Source organism: Sesamum indicum, linkage group LG5, assembly GCF_026168435.1.
Source record: "Sesamum indicum cultivar Baizhima isolate 11 linkage group LG5, ASM2616843v1, whole genome shotgun sequence".
Taxonomy (NCBI): domain Eukaryota; kingdom Viridiplantae; phylum Streptophyta; class Magnoliopsida; order Lamiales; family Pedaliaceae; genus Sesamum; species Sesamum indicum.
Window position 1 is genome coordinate 7,754,070 of NC_142661.1, and position 16,390 is coordinate 7,770,459.

Genomic DNA, 16,390 nt, shown 5'->3' on the forward strand with positions numbered 1-16,390 from the left:
TAAGATTATTTGAATAATAAAAAAAAATTAGATCAATATTTTCAATAATAATACTTTTAAAAAGTAATGTAAATAATCACAAAAATTGCACCAATATTCCTAATAAAAATATTTTTACATAATAATGTCAATAATAAAAAAATTAGACCAATTTTTCCAGTAATAATATTTTTAAATAATAATTTCAATAATCTTGAAAAATAGCTAATATTCCCGGTAATAACATTATTTACATAACAATGTCAATTATCGCAAAATTAGAGAATATTCCCAACAATAACATTTTTACATAATAATGTCAGTAATCACAAAATTAGACCAATAATTCCAGTAATAATATTATATACAAAATAATGTCAACAATAACAATATTAAGGTAATATTTAAAATTAAAATATAATTACATAATCATTAGAAATAGAAAACAAATTGAGGACAATATTTTCAATAATTAATAATTATTTAAAAATATATAGTTCTTTGGTAACAGCGTACAAACAGATCACATATGCCTTTAATCTTGTTTATCCTATTAATTGAATTTTGCTAGTAAAACTTGTTATGTTTATCCATCTTCATCTGTCAACAAAAGACAATGTTGATAAATTAAAATGGATAAATGTAACAAATACTAAAATAAAAAATTCATGTGATAGGCTACACGCTTAAAACAATACTTGGCCCGTTTTATACGTGCAAAAGATAATTATATATTTTTAAATAATTAATGAGTACAATACTCATAACTTCATGATAATATTTTCGATATGTAAGCATTAGTGTATTCTTTTTTATATACATATTAATGTGAATATTCGTAAAATTTAGACTAATATTTCTCAATAATTTGTTTAGATCATGTTTAGTGGTACGCCTCCTGTGCCATGTGGTCGAGGACATGGTCGTCTACAAGTTTCGTCTCATGTTGGGGAAGTAGTTCTTCGACCACCGCCACCACCTGACACAACCGCACCGTCCCCCACCCCGCGGACTCCGAATGATGTTGGAGCATCTGGAGCTGCACCGACAGCTAATGACACGATACAACAGTCTGCCACCCCAACGGCTGCTCATCACTACCATCAGTACCCGTACCATTAGCACGCCCAGTACATCAGCATCGATGACGCGAGTTAATTTTATTTTTCAAATTTTTTTATTATTATTTTATCTTCAAAATATCTAATATAGCATGTCCTTTTTATGTCTGATCGCCGCTTTCACGAGCGCATCAATGCAATCGTGACGGGGACACTTTCCCCACCTATCCCTATGTATGAGCAGATGCCGCCAGAGTACCAGCATTTCTGGTTTCAGACCATGTAGGTAATCAATTTTAAATTAATTTAGTTTTATCTAATAATTTAATTATTTAATGAATTTTACTAATGTTTGATTTAATTTTATTATTGTAGATGACCTACTTGTGGGACTGTGACAATGGGTTCATGTACTGGGTCTTCCACATGTTGGCTGATAAGTAAATCCAAAAGATACTTTTCATCGTCCTGTCCATCCTGGTCAGGCCACTCCTAGGTGAACCGGGCGGCGAACTCTACGACGTCCTCAATTATGTATTGGAGGGGGTCTTCCTCTATCGACATGCATAAGAGGAAGTTGGTAAGTAAATAATTGTATTTTAAATGCTTTACCATTATTTTATAAATAAGATGCTAAATGCTTTTTCATCTACAGGAGGCAAAGCTCGATAGGCCCCCCAAGCAGATGAAATTATTGGAGAAGTGCTACAAGAAAAAAGTGGACGGCGGCTGGAGCTGGCCGAGGGCATTGGAGGTGGCGGTAAGTAGGTATTATTTTATAAAAAAAATTAATTCTTGCTTAAAAGTGTTAATAATTTTATTTGTTTTATAGGAGACATTCCAGAAGCTGCTAGAGGATTGTCAGCCTTAGAGGGTTCGATATTCGAGAATTTGCTTTATTTTTTGTTATATCCAACACTCTAGTCTTTGTTATTCTTTTAGCTTTTTTTATGTGTCAATTACATATGTGTATATATATATTGGGATTAATGGATCCAAAAGTGTCAATTCATTTTTGTTTCCAAAATATTTGAAAGCAATATGTTCCATGGTGGCAAAGAACTAAATAAATTAGTGCAAAAAATTCTTACACACATTTGTATATATGTATAACTTTAATATAATTGCAATTCAATTTCAAACTTAAATTACTACAACATTATTTCAGCAATGAAATCTAATCCTCAAAGTGTAATAATCACTAACATTATCAATCAAGTGACATTAGTCTATACCTTTATTTATATACCGAACCATTAATTACATTTTTCAGATTAAATCACACCTACAACATATATTTCTTTCATTTTTGAGTATCAATTTTAACTTCATCACTACTTTAAGTTTTCAATTTTACTCAAAAACTGGAGTTATATATAAAGAATTTTGTAAAGACAAATGGTTCATTACAATACAATAATACGTACAAATTGATGGACTCTTTAATTAATTTACAAAAATATTATCTCTTTTTTTTTTATTTTTTGCCTTTTCAATACGAATCTAATGTAGAAATTTTTTTCCGTAATTAGGGTTCAACAAGAAATTGAACTTTCGCTATTTGATAAATATTTTAAAATAAATTGATGTGGAATCCATTCTTGAGGCTATAGAAATCATGCTCAATAAAGCTTTTCTTTTTCTTTTACCTTATTTTTTTATATATTTTCTTACCATATTTGAAAACACTAATTTTTATACCTTAAATAATTTTTATACCTCAAACCAAATAAGTTTTCTTTCCTTTCTTTTTTAATGAAGATGAGATACTTTTTTCAACAAACTTAAATCATTTATGCTTTGATGTTTAAATAAATAAATCATAAATTAAACCAAACAAAAAGTCAAAACTACAAAAAAAAAAGTAGCTAAGACCGCATAAAGATCATTATAACAATTTAACCAACTAGCTACAAATAATAAACTTAAATAATGACAAGCCCAAAAAATATTTAAAATACATTTTTAAAAAAATAACAATGAGTTTTAGTAAATTATTGTACTAAGATAGAAGTAGAAGAATAAAGGTAAAACTTTTTAGAGTTTCAAAAGTATAAAAAATATGGAATAGTTAAGCTATAAGAATAAAATAAAACTTACATGTCATGTATTATTAAAAAAAAAAAAGAAGTAGCTACGATTAGATTGCCCCGCTAACTCGACCGAGGGTTAGGAGGTCCTAGGTCATTGGGCTGGCCTATCCCAAGTATTGATACTTGGAATCAGCCCATGATTGGTCTGGATTGGACCAACCAACTTTCCTGGATTAGGTCAATCAAATTCTAGATTGAGTCCCTCTTGAACCCAACTCTTTAGGCATCTTGATCTGCGACTAGCAACCATGAATTTAGTCCATGACCAATAATTTAACATTAGTTTGGTGGAAGTTTCTCAATTACAAGATATAATGTGAGATCCCTATGATGAATAAAACTAAAATAATAGTAATTCTATATTTTTGGGACGCAAGCTAGGTTCATATATCCAAATCGTTTGAATATTAGAAATCCGTTTCGTTTGGTATTATGATTTACTGATTTAGTACTGAAGTAATCTTTTTCTCATCTTATTACTTTTTATTCTAAAATTTAATTATTTTCTTGGTAATTATTTATTTGTTCTTTAATCTACATATAACACTTTGTTTGTAGAAAACTTATGCAATTACTTTACTTATCTCTAGCACCTCATGCACTAAAAAACAGAAAACAAGATTAGATATTAGTGTGCAATCACGTGCATTTTTGTTCTTATGCACTTTTACATTTCTTTATCTAAAAAATGTGATATTATAATTTATAAAAAATGTGATATTATAATTTACATATGTATGGCAGATTGAAGTAGGAAAAAGGGAAATGTATTACATAATTGTACAAGATAATGAAGACAAGTTGGACGTAAGAGTGAAGAAAGTCCATCTCCAACAAGACGTGGACCTTCTACTGGAAATTATTGAGACAGTAAAAATCCAACCAAGATACAAGGTTTGGATATTACAAAAGAAAAAGCGCAATTTTTGAGTTATGCAAAACTAATATAATATAACTAACATTCTTCAACCAAATTTTCATGCAATAGTACTATATTCATGATAGAGTCTCTCAAAACTTCCGCTCTTTAAAGGAGGTTGCAACTTTTATGCTCTATAGCTGTCGGAGGAATGATCTAGTGCTCGAACAGGTAAATTCTGAATCCATAAATCCATTTTATCTTTGACCAAAATTTATGTGGATATGTTTTATTTTCTATCTTTTTAACTATAGAAGATTATAAAAAATGAATGAACCATTATGTGATTTGTTCATGACACATATTAAAACTTCCACAACATTCAGGTTGGGGATGTAAGTGGAAGTAGTACAAGAAATATTACTGAGATAGAAAAGGAAATAGAAGGTATGTAGAATGTTCTACTTTAAATCATATTCATTTCTTACCAACATAATTGGTTTAGGTTTGGTTGAATTTTAACTCTTATCTTTGTTATATGTTGTTATCTTAATAGGCATTCCATCAAATCCGGGCAATGAAAATCCAAATAAACATTTATAGTTAAAAAGATGGAGAGTTAGAGATCTTTGCTTGTGCTTTAAACAACCCAATAATTTATTTATAGCCAATCAATTTTCTCTTTATTCTTTTCTTATTATTTTGTCAACATTTATAATTAAAAAGGAAATTTTAAATTTTGACATCTTTTTAATTTGATTAACTAATTTTTAATATCAATAAAATGATTAACTACTTATTATTTTTGTTAATCAATGAAAAGTTTAATTTACTTAAATTTATTTCATTAAACAAATTCAATGGATCGATTAAATACTTTTTCAATTACTTTAACTATAGATCAAATTATATCTCAAACTAAGTGAGCTCGTCAATTAAATTTTTAATTCAATCTTCATTTTGAATTATCAGAAACCAAAACAAATTTATAATCATTGGAAGGTAGTAATATGATCAACTTTTTTTCTTTTGTTATGTTAAGGGACATTTTTTTTACTATATCAAAACTATGATTCAATATTCTAAAATTCATTATTAATTATTATATACTTGCGATTCATGAAAACCTAAATATAAGTGAATTATTTTTATTGAAAATAGTGTAATAAATTATCGATATATATAGACACATAATTTCAAATTAAATCATACATTAAATAAAAATTACTAAAAGCAAGAAACTACTATAAAAGTAGACCAAATACCCATATTTATAAAATTCAAACTAAAATAAGCATGTCTTGCATCGAAATATTAATACCTCTTGTATTGTTTATAGATCTTGTTACTCATCGTGCCCAGTGCAATACTGCGTACATTTCGATTGTCCTCATGCCACTGACGAACGTCAAATATTCTCATTGCAGGAGCCCTTCCGGCAAATTCCGAGGTAGAGACTCATCCAGCATACTAGTCAGGTTCTTGAAATCGATGACTATCACTTAGTGTATTTCCCATCCAATTCCAATAGTTTGTTCCACTAAATTTATTAGAATCAAGTATGGTTTTCAATGGATTCTTAGGCATCTATTAATAAATAGAAAAATTAGTAGATTATCATAATATTATGTTCAAGTTAAGGACTTGGACTTCAGTCATTAAACCCTTTCATTATTTCTATGAAAGCCCATCACTCTCAAATGGTGTTTCCCGAAACTTTTTCCTAGTGGGCTTGGGGTCCACAAACGAAGTTCTCCATACCCCACGTTTATGATTCACATGGAAATAACAATGTAGGACGCATCAAATACCATTCTTGACCTATGAGATCCCCAAGATATTTAGCCTCACCTTTTTCAAGTGATTAGAAGGACTCCAAGCGAGTGACCTTACTTAGTGTCATACTCGACCCATCAACCGAATCATAGTGTAGACTATCTACCCCCACGACTCATGACACTAGGAAATAGGTGTGTGTTCGTTCACGACAATAGTGCAGGTTCATTTCAATCCAAATGTGCCAGGACTCTTAGACCACGTATGGATGAAATCACCTTCCTCATTACATATCGTGGATGGAAGAAATGGTATAACAATCTTTTGTTTATTTTCATTTTAGGGTCTAATATTTTAACTTGGTTAAACCAAGTGATAGTCATTTGTTATTTATATGACCCAGACATTGTCACATTTTAGTATTTTGTATGCATAATATTCTAAATATTAACAACATTAATTAAAATGCATCGCATGTAAAAAAAAACGTACACGCCTGTTGGATGATCACAAGCCCAATAACCTATGTGGTGCACTGAGCCCGTGGTGGATCTTTGGTAGTCTAGGGTAGGCCCTACGCTATTACAAGATATTAAAACCCATTAACATATTACAGACCTTGTAATCTTTCTTTATTTCTTCATCTACTTCGTAGGCACCATCCTTCAAGCCTCTTTTCCATGGATTTCTATGGGCCAACCTGTGGCCTATTTCATGGGCCTTCATCATATGGGCTTGCTCTCTTCGATTATTATAAAAAATAAAAGTAAACGTCTCTCTAACCTATTGAAATGAAACCTCAAATAAAAGTTAGGGGGAGTACATAAATAAGGAGAAAGCAAGCCTTAAATAGTTAGGCTAAAAATGAAGAGATAAGAAAATAATATATGTAGGCCCCAAAATAATAGAAAAGAAACCATCCATAAGGTCCAAATGGCTTTGTGATCATCCATGTTACCAATTAACAAAAAAACACATTTATTTCGAAAATAAACAAGCACAAAAACTATAACGCAAACCATACATTATAATAATGATATCCAATATCATAAATTAATCACATATCCAATTCAATGAATTTTACATTAAAAATAATGCAACTTAACTATGGATATAAGTGCAACCCCATGCAAACAAATAGTTCTTGTTCGAAAATCCATTAAAATTAATTTTACAAATTTAAGGTTGGAGAATACCAAATTTTTAAAAAAAATTAAATACCCCAAAATTAACTATTTTCGAAAAATATGCAAAAATTCTAAAAAAACATAAACATTTAGTCCAGATGACCAACTGGCCCAACCTGCCATAGCTAGGCTCACGCACGCAGACACACCTGCCAGATGCGCTCGTGTCACAGCCGGCATTAGCAGACAGGGCTCCGCACACATGTTGTGTGTATGCCCGCATGCATAGGCTCGCTCCTACTAGCATTCACGCTCATAAGAACGCTGGCCAAACTGCGTGAGCAAGGCTCTCGCTGCTAGCTGTACCTTGCCAGCCAGTAATCGGCCAGTAGACAACAACACATCTACTGCTGTTTTTTTATTTTTGTGAAACTTTTTGTTTTTCTTTTTCTGGAATACTTGAAACAACAAAAATCAATTATATTTGAAAATTTTCAAATTTCAAAAAATTCTCATGCCCAAAATTAAATGCATAGTTAAAACATCTAAAATCTTAGTTCTAGAGATGTAATTAAGACCAAAATCCAAGCTTCCAAAGCCAATTAAAGTATGTTATCATGGACATCCGTATTAAACATGTTAAATTCTAGGTCTATACACCGATTCGTGCTCTGATACCACTTGAAGAGCGAAAGCTCAAAAAATCAAAAAATAATAATTTAACATACAATTAAATCTCGAAAAAGGGGTGTACTCTTGATCTTTTTTAGGGCATTTGGTGTAAAAACAAAACAAAGGAGGCAAGAGTTCTGCTAAAAATAAATAAGAGGGACGAAAATACTAAATGAGATTTTTACACCTTTTTGTTTTTATCATTCGGCTAAAAGCTTTGATTCATTGTTCTGGATCCGTTCATAGTGATGTCTCGATCTAGAGACCATCTAAACACTAACGCACCAAGAATGTGGAGATTTTGTTCTAGAAAAACCTCCATGGAAGTGCAAAGAATCAACAACGTTATTGATTAACGTCTGATCTCTTGTTCCTCTTTCTATCTTTGAGATCTTGCGAGGTTTTTTTGAGAGAAAATAGGAGAAAAATTTTCATGGGTATGCGTGTGCAGCAGCTGCTGGTTGGCTATAAGGATTTCAGAGGCTTTATATGTGACCTATGCACAAGATACAAAGGAGTCTTGATCTAGCAAGACTCCAACTACCATCTAACACATCTAAGCTACCTTGTGGTTGATTTTGGTGCACCCTAGGACCCCAATTTGGCCAAACCACACCCAAGGAGGTGTTTCCTCCTTAACTTAGCCATGGTCTAGCCAAGGCCTTGGCTTTGCATTTGAATGGACTGGCTCTAGATTAATTAAAATTAAATCAAGTCCACTTTAATGGACTTTAAATCAAACCTAGTTTAATTTATAAGCTAATATTAAAATATCCTTTAATCCAATTAAAGGATCCAACCCTTTTATTATCTCTCTATCAATTGATAAATTAGACCAGGTCCAATAAAATTAGTCCAATTAATTTTAATGGCTAACTTGAAATTCTAATTAATCTAATTTATTAAACTTTATGTCATCCATCCAATGGATTGATGTACATAAATAAGCTTTGGCATTATTTGCTAGAAACGTAACCCTGGGAACACCTGTATACTAAAAAAAAAAGAAACAAATTTTGTCGAAGCGAGTGACGTTACTTAGTGTCAGACTCGACCTATCAACCGAATCATAGTGTAGACTATCTCCCCCCACGACTCATGATACTAGGAAATAAGTGTGTATTCACTTTGTTAACAATAATAGTGCAGCTTCATTTTAGTCCAAACGTGCCACAACTCGTGAAACCACGTATGGATGAAATCAACTTCCTCATTACATTATCGTGGATGAAAGGAATGAAATAACAATGCTTTGTTTATTTTCATTTTCGGGTCTAATATTTTAACTTGGTCAAACGAAGTGATAGTCATTTGTAATTTATATGACCCAAACCTCGTCATGTTTTAGTATTTTGTATGCATAATATTGTAAATATTAACACCATTAATAATGCATGGCATCCAAAAAAAAAGGTACACGCCTGTTGGTAATTTTGTCGGAAAATATTCCATCCTCACCAGAATTTGGTAATTTTGTTATTCGTTCACTAGGATGCATATTCCGATAGTTTCTTTAGTTTTTGGTCAATGGTTCTTTCGAGAAAACCATCAGAATTTATTTCCGAAGCCTAATTTTCAGATTGAAGCTTTTTCCGTTGGCAAAACCATTGAAGCCGTCTAAAATTCCACCGCTATAAAACCTTTTTTTTTTTTTTTATGCTAGTGATTGCTTTCAACATTTTTCTCAAAAAGTTATATAAACAATTAATTTAAATTGGATGGAGCAAACAAATGAATTATAAAGATTGAAAATTTATAAAGTTGAAAAATTAAATTTTGAAAAAGAGTTTTACAACAAATGAATGAATATTATTAGAAATAACTGAACAATTATATAATTGAATATCAATAAATATATGAACTCATAGTGTAAAGAGCTCAAAAGTAACTTCGTCAAATAAAATAAAAGTTAATAATTCAGTCTTTTGAAATGAAAATTTCATTGCATGGATTTTTTAAATTACAAACTCAGTCCCTTTAAAATACCACCCCTTCTAATTAGCATAGGGGACTAAAAATATTTTAGTCCAATTTTTTCTTTTGTGTTCCAATAAAAAAATTGTAGCAATTGAATCGTCCTTATTGTTTTAGTATTTTTTAAGTATCTATTATATATATATATATATATATTGCGATTAATGGATTCAAAAGTGTATTGATTTTTCTTTTCAAAATATTTGAAAGTGATATATATTTCTTGCACACATTAGTTTATCTGTATAACTTCAATATAATTGCAATAAAATTTCAAACTTAAATTTCTGGAATCTAGTTCATGAATGAAATCCAATCTTCAAAGAGTAATAATCATTAAAGTTATGAATTAGGTAAGTGACTTTAATTTATAACTATCTTTTATATACCAAACCATTAATTATATACCACATATATTTGTTTCAAAATTTCCACCCTTTGAAACGGAATTCCAAAAGATCCTCAGATAAAAATATTGTCCAATTTCAACAAAACCCAGAATGGTTGAACTGCTAAGAAAGGTATACATGATTAATTTTTCATTTTTGAGTATCGATTTTAACTTCATCACTACTTTAAGTTTTTTCAATCTTACTAAAAACTTGAGTTGTATATAAGAATTTCGTAAAATAAATGGTTGATTACAATACAACAATATGTACAAATTGATGAACTCTCTAATTAATTTTCATAGATATTATCTCTCATGTTTTTTGCCATTTCTGGAGGAATCTGATATAGAATATAATTTATTGTATTGTATTCATAGATAGCATGAATATATATTTTCTTTCTAAAACTGATTCATGTCTAATTATTACAATAATATTAAGTAAAGACAAACCAAAAAAGAAGAAATTAGTAGAAAAATATTATGAGAAAAAGATAGAACGTCAATTCCAAGGCTTCTGCTATCCCGAATTGAGTTTTGTTATTTGAAACACTCACACATACACACACAACGTTTACTCACACTTCACATTTGCTCACACCTTTTCTCCCTCAACACACTCACTGCAAAACATTGTGCAAGTCCATAAAGTACTACGCTCAAGAGCCCTAGGAACGTTACATCTAATTCCTTCGGTATCCAAGAAATGGCAAAAAACTCCATAAATGTAAGATGAATTCTACGCAGGCAACTCCATTGTTCCTTTTCTCAAGCATTTGATTCTTTATTTTTCCTTCTTTAATTCCTTTTTCTGAATTGATTTGTTAATTCGTCATCATGTATAATGTGCCAACAGAATTCTCCAAGAACATACACTAAAGATTTTGGCCGGATAATTTCATCCAACCCAAATTCAATTTATCTTGTGAAGATTCCGGTGTGCTATCGTTGGATCCCATCTCTTGTGCTCTGTGAGCAAGTTTAACGGAGCCTCAGGTACATATTTAATTATTTTAAATTAATTTTCTTTCCTGTCAAAGTTTTAAAAAATAAATATTTAAATTTTAATATATTAAGAAATTATTTTCCGTAATTAGGAATTCAACAAGAGATTCAACTTTATTTATTTGATAAATATTTTATAATAAATTCTTGTGGAACTCCTTGTTAAGGCTGTACAAATCATACTCAGTAAAACTTGTCTTTTTCTATTTTACCTTATGTTTTGATATATTTTCTTACCATGATCGTGCCATATCTTATATAGCGTATGGGGTACAGCTCTGGATGGCGCCATGTTGAAGAACTTGGTCGCTGTTTCAAGAGCGTATCCCCAAAAGGACATGGGCAATTCAATAAAACTCTTCATGGATTTAACCATGTCCAACAGGGTTCGACTTCTCCTTTCGGCCACGCCGTTAAGCTGTGGCGTTCTAGGAGGAGTCCATTGAGAGAGAATTCCATTCTTTGTTAAATAATCCATGAAATCACCACTTAAATATTCTCTACCTCGGTCAGACTCAATGAAAGGCTTTGATCTTATGGCAAGTTTGATTATCTACTTCAAGTCTGAATTCCTTAAATATTCCAAATGCCTTAAACATGTACCTCATGAGCTAAAAATAACCATACCGTTAGTGGATATAGATAAAGGTTACAGAGTATGAGTATCTTCTTATAGCCGGAGTATTTAGTGGTGCACAGACGTCTGTGTGGATTATGTCCAACAGACCAATGGCAAGCGTGACAAACAAAAAGTTTCTTGGTCATTTTGCCTTTTAGTCAGGACTCACAAGTTGATAGTTTTCCCAAGTCATTTACCTCTAGACTCCTTGATTCTACCAACTTCCTCATGCTTTCTATAGAGATATGACCTAACTTACATGTCAAATCTGTGCATTTTCATGATTATCTAAGTTTTGTTTGTGTTGGGTAGTTATAATCCAATTTAACTATTGGAAAATATAAAAACCATTCGTTAATGTATCAAGCAGATGAAGGTTATTATCAATCATCAAATAAAAATTATTTTTATTAATCCCAAATGCATAACAATCATTGTCCCAAACAGGAATGGAACTAATAATTTTTATCATGATTTGTACATAACAACAGTTCTTTAATGCTATCCGAATATGATCACTAATACCTAAGTTGAGAGATCCCACCGATGTCACAGCAACGACCTTGTCATCAACGAGCCTTGGATCATCTCATCCTTACTTAGCCTTCTGCTTCTTTCCAACACCTGCAAATCATTGCAGATGTGAGCTCCACAACCAGTATGCAATACTCAAGAACCAGAATTAGTTTTCATATTTATTTCAATACAAACGTACTTGGGTTGGAGAGAAGTTGTGGGTACTCCCTCTTCTAATGCCCCTTTCCACGGCAATGAATGCAAACATCATTTGCCCTCGACCGGTGTGAACTATTGTTCTTCATTTTCCTTTTCTCTTTCCCTCTGGTGCAACAGGGGCGGTCGGAGCGCTAGCAGTGGCTGCGATGGCTTTTTTTTTTTCCTTCTTCCTCTTTCGGCGCCCGGCTCTCTTACCTTTCGCCTTGGAGGTTGAAGCCTCTCCTATTAGTAACATAGGTGCAGACTTGTAGGTCATTGCCTCGTATTAGACCAGCATATTAATTAACTCATGAATAGACTTTTTAATTCAATTCATGTTGTAGTTTATGATAAATGGGTCATAGGAGGGAGGAAGTGATTGGAGGATCACATCGATATACGTGTCATTGTCAAGCCCAGCTTTGAGGTCTTTGTGCTTCTGCACGAGGGTTAGCATCTTGGTCGCATGACTTTGCATAGAAGATCCTTCAATCATCTTTGTCCTAAAAAATATTTTTCTAGCAGCACTCAAATATTACTATCAGGAATCATACAAACTTCGATCATGTGAAGCATTATCGAGGGAACGATTTCCAGCCTATCATATTGCTTTTGGATGTCATGCTCATTGAAGCTAATATGTTACTGTGACCTTGTTGTTGTCCTTATGCAACTTCTCGAACGTCACATGCTCTTCGGGCGAAGACCCTTCCGGCAAGGTCATCGGGAGCGACTTGTCCAAGACATAGTCTGGTTCTCGAAACCTAGGACAATCGTTAGATTTTGCAGCCAACTGTTGTAGTTCATGCGATTGAATTTATTAGTCTCCATTATCAGGGTTAGGGGTTCTTAGACATGTTCTACAATATAGAATTAAACAGATTTCAACATATAATAGTAATATTATTGATAAGTTCAAGTCATGGTCTTTTAGTCTTTAACTCTCTCATTATTGATAAGAAAGTCCACCACTCTTAAGTGGAGTTTTGGGAAATCCTCTCCTAGTGGGCTTGGGATCCACAAGAACAATATACCATGCCCTTACCTCTTCACACGATCCTAAGGACGGCAAGCAAATCATGTTACTCAATATTAGGCTCGACCTATCAACCAAATCACACCTCAATCGTCGCCCCCCACGACTCGTGAGAAAGGAAAATGCTGAACATGTTCTTTGTTCACAATAATATTGTACCTTTCCTCTATTCCAAACTATGCCAGGACACGTGAGACTACACATGGGCAACTGTATCTTCCTCACCAAATTTTTGGATGGAAGGCTTGGTGAGATCAAGACAATCTCGATCCATGTCCATTTTGGGCCTAATATTTAACTTGGTCCAATCAAGTAAGAGTTAATGTTTGGGTGTCTGACCAAGACCTCATTACATAATTTTATAGCATGCAAAACATCAAATGCTTAAGCAATAAAGAAATCACCGCATGCAACATAATTAAGCATACCCACCTGGGATGATCACAAGCACTACCTATGCGACTTACTGAGCCTGCAATGAGTCTATGGTCAGTCTAAGGTGGCCCTATCCTATTACAAAGTAATATTACCCATTAACATTAGATGGACCTTGTAATTTCTTCGTGGGCCTCCTTATCCTTGGACCTTCTTCTCCATGGGCTAGCTTTAAAATAAAAAGCCCGACAAAAAAAATTCCTATATTACTCTTATTACAACTGAAAAGAAACCCCAATCAGGAGTTGGGGTTAGTGCATAAGGAAGGAGATAGCAGTCCTCATTATTCCAAGATTAAAAACGAGAGGGAGAGAGAAGAAATATTACAAGGGCATACGAGCCCAACCATAAACTTAAATTTACAAGAGGTTGTGGGCTCCGTGATCATCCATCCATACATCATATAATAAATACATCCCATGTAATATTATACTCCAGGATATCCAATATCACAAAAATTAATTTTACGAAGAAAACAGAAGCTTGAAATTTGTAATCAAAATGATGATCGAAAAAATATGTGCATTGGCCAATTAATTATTAAATTTTAATTTTAGCAAAAAAATCAATTTTGTCCCAAATAATTAAAACAGTCGTTGTTTGTCAGCCCTGCAGCACGCACTGTCCTCGTTGCCTGCGCGTGTGCTCTGGCCCTCTTCTAGCATGCGCGCATGTGGTTGCATTGCAGGGTGCGTGCTTGCTCTCTGCTTGCCCAAGTATTGTCGCATAAACACTATGCCCCAGCAGCGGCAGTGCTGGGGCGATTTTTTTTCCTATATTTTGTGTTGAATGTAAAACAGCAAAAAAAAGCATAAATACAGAAAATTTCAACTTTTCACATGCTTGAATCATCCAAATAATTGCAAAAATCAAACAAGCTATTTTCATCATACAAATTATTAATGAAAAGACTTACAACATGCTTCAAAAACCGTGAAAGTTAACAACATACAAACATCACATAACCATCAGTCCCTACATCGAACCGTGCTCTGATCGAAAGAATCAGCATGGCCCGGGAATGCGGCGGAAGGGTGAAATAAAAAAATTAAAACGGTTCAAAAGGGTCTTCCCTTTATAATTCTCTGGCGTTCAGTGTTTGTCAAAAGCATAATAATCAACACATAAACATGCTAGAAAAGTGGGTAGAGAATGAAACAAAAAGCATAAAAATAAAACATGAAACTTTACCTTTTTATTTCTATAGTTGAGCAGCAACGTGCATTGTTCCCTTTACGTTCTCCCGTTCCGTTCACTGGAGAATTTAAACAGGAATTCCTCTAAATTGTCCACACCACCAAATGTAATAGATATAATTCAAACTAGGATTCCTATACACACTCATGCATATAACCTTCAAACATAAAGAAATAACGACTCCATTAAGTTCATCATGGTAAAGAGTTTCAACTTCTTAACTTGCTCCAACCTCCCTCGAATGGGGTTGGACTTCAAGTATGCACCAAACAAAATTTAATAAAATTAAATCAAGCCCAACCAAAGTCCATTGGATAATAATTAATTAAGTTAATTTTAGCCCAACAAAGTCCAAAGATTCATTTAATCCAATTAAATAAATCTAAACCGAAATACTAAATAATTGATCGAATCAATTAATTAAGCCAAACCTAATAAATTAATCTAATTAATTTAAAGGTGCTAATTCCAAAACTAGTTAATCCTATTAATTAGTTTTTTAGCAATCCATCAAATGGATTATTAAATAAATGATCGAATGGTTTATATATTCTCCTTGAATTAATTTAATCCAATTAAATTAATTCATTTCTTTTCGAATTAATTCTAAATTAATTTTACCAATTCCATAGTAATTTGTGTCTGACTCTTTAGATTCACCCTCAACTAAACTTGAGAATTATGTCAAACATAATTAATTAATTAAATTTATTTTGATTAATTATTTTTGATTAACCATTAATCAGAAACGTCTGTCACCATGGGTGGCCGTTTAGCAACAATCCATGGCACTAGAGACTAAGTGAATGTTGGCGTGAACATTTAGGCTCTTGAGTTCCATACAGGTATGGTCCTTCCATCGACCATCTCTCGACCTTAGTATATGGCATGGAATTGGGCGTCGGTTTCCATCCTGGACCAGGCAACTATGCAGAATATTTGAGATGTCTATACTCTATTGATCGACAAAAGAAACTATTTCCTATTCAACCAATCATTATGGCCATAGACTTGGAGAGTCTAAACCATCTTAGAGCGTGTAGAAGATATATCCTTCATATGCTGATAAGGGAGAGATTCTATCTTCAAATCCACCATCCTCAATATATAATGCGACTACACTGGAAAAGGCTTATAATGACCACATCGAAGACACAGTCATCTCTGGTCAGATTCAAGATATAGCCATCATATATATGCAGCTGCCATGATTCCTCAAGTCCAATGATTAGTGCAAGTCTTTATAGGACTTTCGATGCCCAGTCTCGAGGACATCGACGAACGCTTCAAACCAACCCTCAGAAGTTGGTTTACTAACTGCCATCCAATGCGCAGTCCAACTACATGGGTTATTCAATTAATCTGTGGGCATTGTTCTTACGTTAAAACACCGTTTAACATAAATAGTGAGCACAAAAAACACATGGTTCCATAGATGTATGCTTACTACAT